Here is a 4,907-nt window from a genome sequence, read left to right as displayed (position 1 = left end):
GTTCCATTCTATTAAATAAAAATTATTCTATTCTATTACAGTATATTCGATTCCATTCTCATATATTCTGTTCTATTTGAAATATATTCAAAATATATTCTGTTCTAAATCTATTCTCCTCTGTTCTGTCTGTTCTGTTCTATATTGCTTTTGTTGGACCCACAAGCACAAGGTGCACAAGGTTCACAAGGCAAGGGAAAGCATATGGCTGGGCAATGTGTTCCCTTGCTCGAGTGTTTGAGGTTGGCACACACCATGGCTGCTACTGCAGGATTGGACTGCCTGTAGCTCCTGTTCCTCATTTATAATGTGAATTATAGTATCATCAAGACAGAGGCTTGAAAACAGTTACGAGTTGTCTTTATATCTTTAGGTGGAAGTGAGAAATAGAGCTGCTGAAGTGTTTTCTCCTGGAAAGACTGGAGTAAAAATAAGCTTTGGGTCAAGCTAAGCAAGGCTGTATCTACACAAGTGATCTACACATGCTCTTCTCCTAGGAGGACAGTGTTACTCAGATCTGGCACTCTTGGGCTCTGCAGGGTGATCCGAAGAACACTGTCCTCCTAGGCAGTCTAAATCTGCCCCCAGATCCCACCCACTTGTACCCCAGCAATATCTGGGACGTCCCAAATAACATCAGAGAGACCAAAATCACCGCCACTGCTTTGGCTGAGCACCATTCTGCCATGGAGCTGGGGAGGGGGCACAGGGGCCCTGTGCCAATCTGCAGTGCTGGGAGCTGATGTACCTTAAGTGTTTGGCAGAGGAGCCATGAACTGCATCACCAGTGACAAGTAGGGAGACATGGGTTTTAGTGAAGCTTAACTTCTTGCTGCACATCAGAGCTTCACAGTCAATATTTTGCATGTAGCCCTGGGACTGCATGTAAAGATGTTGTCACTAAGCAACAAAACAAGGATTTTGCAGGCGATAGGAAGTTGACACTAAATCTCCTTTCCTCCTCCCTCCTCTCCAATACACCAAGGTGACCAGAACCGCAGTCTTACCTGTATGATGGTTTGGAGTCAGTAGGAGGACAGAGAGGACCACAGTATCATGGGCTAGTTCAAACCAGATATGCCAGGTCTGAAGGGAGAGCCCAGACAAGCTGGGGCTTTATTCTTCTCCCAGTGCCTCACCTTGAAATAAGGCAGGCAGCAGAGCAGGCCAGAAGGTGGACAAGCCTTGAGTAATGAAGGATGCACTTGAAAACTGAGAGGAGAACTTAATCTGTGGCACAGACACCAAGAGCCTCTCTGACCCAGAGGGTTATGTCAGACAAAATGGTCCGGTCTAAGTTGCATAGAAGTGACACAAAGAAGACCGAGGGATTACAAGTTAAATACATCTGACGTCAGAAAAAAATCCCTGAAATTGAAAATCTGAAGAGGCAGAAGGGAAAAGAGGTTTAGAGCTGAGTCTCAGAGCAGAGCAGAAAGGAAAGCTGATGCAGGAGCTTTTCAGTTGTCAGTGCAGACATCTGCCTGGTCTGTGATGTGCCCAGCATCGATGCTGTTTGCGTTGCCACCAAAAGAACCAGCCAATGTCTCCAGTGCGATGAGCAAACTAAACCCCAGTAATGGTGATGGGTGGCACATTTCCATTAGCATCCTGATATGTGCAAGCAGACGTATCATCACCTCCCAGCTGCCAAAACACTGCCACCTTATCTACAGTGCAGCAAAGGGGTGCGGGGAAAAGAGAGAGGGAAAATATGACCATGCTCATTTGGGAACAGCACAAAGCACCTCTCAGCTGAGGGTCTCATCAGAGCAGGTTTGCACAAAGCTCAGATAAAGCTGCGGCAGGTTTCCCTCTTCCCCCGGACATTTAACATCGGTGGTCCCCAGGAGACCTCTATTTCCCCATCATGTGGCTCCTTGCTGACACATTGCGTGATGCCCTGCTCGCCCAGAAGGTCACTGTGCAGCTGGCTGATGGTGTGCAGAGCAAAGAGGAAAAGTACTGGGAATGAGCCACAGTTCAGGTAGTTGTAGCACAGCAGCACTGAAGAGCCCATGTACAAACCTGGCCCCCATGCAACTGCATTCTGTATGGGTTTAGCCCACCTTCAAAGAAATGATGCTCCTGTGCTCATGCTGTTTGTGTGCAGAGGTGTCCCCCTGCATCCTTTGAAACTGTTAAACTCATCAGCTAACTTCATCCGTGTTTGACAGGACAGGGTAGGGGGATTTGTCTCACCCAAATGCACTGGTTTGGTAAGTGCCTGTCTCCATCTCAACTAGTCACCTTGGCCTCTCTTTATAGGCAACAAAAAAAGGCATTTCAGGTTGGAAACATGACTTTTCTGATGCAGGGTGGATGTTTCTTCACAGAGCCCCTTTCTCCTTGGGAAGTACAGATGACTGCCCTGTATATCACATCATATGGCTCCTGTGTGATACGTAGTGGTTTTAAATAAAGAGGCTTGTGTTAATAACATCACAGATACCTCCTGTTGTTTCTCCCAGCAGAAGTTGTGTTACCCTAATATGGACTGACCACAAGATTTAGAGGACATTATTTTATATTGAAATCAACAGCAGCAACATTTGGAAAGCTATACAGAAGGGCAGTCTGGTGAATTTACCCAATATTTGTACAGAAAATATTATCCCAAAGCATTAGCACATACTTTCTTTTGTGCTAAATTTAAATACATATTATCCAAGGGCTTCGTTCTGACACCACATGGAAGTGGCTAATATCAATATACAAGTCAAATACGACAGACCTGGGCCAGATCCCTGCAATGCTCTCCTCAAGGGACTTGTAAAGACGCAGCCCTGGCCAGGATGTCAGCCAAGTGTGGAAAGACAAGAGCATCTTGTATCTCTTTCACTAGTAAATCTTGTGATGCTCAGCTCTCCAAGGGAGTGGGAACTGGGATGGGATGAGCTTTATATCTTTACACCTTCTTCCAGGTTTCTGTTTACATTGCAGATGCCATGGTAGGGAAGGGGAAACCACTTACCTGGTCTGCTTTGTGCTGAGGTGGCATCTTCTCTTCCATGTAAGCAAATACCCACAGCTGGCTGTAGGGTTTATATTAGTAAGTTAAATTATCCTGTTCATTTCATGGTTCTCCTGCTCTGCTCTTTACTCACTTTATACTCACGTTACCTTTGCTCTTGTGCTTCCTCCAGGGATCTGGAGACAGCCGGCCTGGCAAGGTGACATCCTCCTGGGGTGACATCCTTCTGCATCCCTGGAGCCCATACCCACAACAGATATGAAATAGATTTGCAGGCAGAGGGGAGCACATCCAAACCTTTTTAATTCTCAGGAGCCTGTAGCCTCTCTCAAGCCAGAGGTGAGGGAAAGTACAATCATTATCAAACTGTATTGAGAGAGCTATTTTAATTCTTCTCTTTTTAGGAATAAAAGAGAAGATGAAAGGGGAAAAGTTCCCTGTTCCACACTTCTTAAGGACATGGTTCATATTTAAGGTTCCATTTATAAAGAACATATAAATGCTTAATACATGTTTAAGTGATTGATGAATCAATTATTGTATATTGCTATTGAACTGTTGGTCTCTATGGCTTTGACCTAACCATCTATAATACCTGCAGCTACCGCATGTAGAGCCATCGATAATGTTGGAACACAAAGTATTCATGTGCATAACGCGCTTACTATATCTAACATTCATGACTGCTTTATAAATAGTTTATAAATGAAATCTTAATATGCAGCGTAACCTATTTTTAATGCCATGGCAGTTACATAACCCATCATTTGGCCTTGATTCATCTCAGTTCACTTCAGGCACCTTGCAGAGGTGTCTCTTCTCATAGCCCCGTATCATTTCTCTCTGCATTTTAACCCTCCCTTTTTCCCACTGCTTAATTACCCCTGTGCTGTGTAAATGTGTCCATGAGGGCTTCAAGAATCTGTGCAATGACTGAGCTGCACATCAATAACCCCCTCACGCACATGTACACACACTACAGGAAAACACTCCCCTGCCTTTTCTTTCCCCTTTTCAATCCAAACCCATCGCATGAGTTCAGTCTGGTGTGGCCACACAAAGAGGCAAATCAGACAAAGAGATAGTGAGGGAATGGGATCTGGGCTCTGGATGTGAGCTGTTGGGAAAGGAGGTGGTAGAGAAATGCCTAAACTGGACCACGAGCAGACTTTGGAGAGCAGAAGGGCCCTGTTTCTGACACAGATTAGTGTTGACATCCTCATAGTCATTAACAAGATGCTCATGGTTAAACTATTTCAATAGTTGGCCTGATTTCTTTCTGGCAGCATCTGCACTTGTTTTCTTCAGTCCGAATATATGCTGAAAAGGGGCTGAAATCGCCCTTCTTCAGTCATGGTATCGGAGTACATTGGGCCAAAATGAATTCTTCTCTTCAGAGAACCCAGTGCTCCTTCGTCACCAAAGTGGTGCTGTGTTTCCTCATTGTTAACATATGCCTTCCCTTATGCCAAAGTAACTCCTGAGCAGTTCCTGGATATGTGAAGATGGGGAGGCTAAGAGGATGCTGGGGCAGTCTGTGCTGTGCCAGCCCTTGGAAAAGAAGCACTTGGAAAAGCAACTGCAGGCAAGAGGTAGTTGAGCACTGCCTCGCTTTTGAGTATAGCGTGATTTCCCAAGCAAGACTATGCATGTGATTTATGCCTTCAAGTTTCATTGCTGTAGTTTGTAAAGATATACACTGAGCCTGGAAGGATCTTCTGCACTCCAAAACTTGTGTATATTTATCCCTCACATACTAAAACGACAGTGCTGGATTTTGGTGAGATGTCTTCTCCTTGTACCAGAGGTCCTGGGAGTCAGTGGTGAGGGCCCATACAACGTAATGGGGGAGGGGCCTCAATCTCAGATTTGTGGGTTCAGATGCAGATTGTGCATCTGGACACATGTTTACAAGTTCCTCAAGCACATGCAT

This window comes from Pezoporus wallicus, unplaced genomic scaffold, assembly GCF_028554395.1.
Source record: "Pezoporus wallicus isolate ANWC-B61680 ecotype Strahan unplaced genomic scaffold, APGP_CSIRO_Pwel_v1 contig_7545, whole genome shotgun sequence".
In the NCBI taxonomy this organism is placed as follows: domain Eukaryota; kingdom Metazoa; phylum Chordata; class Aves; order Psittaciformes; family Psittacidae; genus Pezoporus; species Pezoporus wallicus.
The sequence above is the reverse complement of the archived record's forward strand: the minus strand, read 5'-3'. Positions refer to the sequence as shown.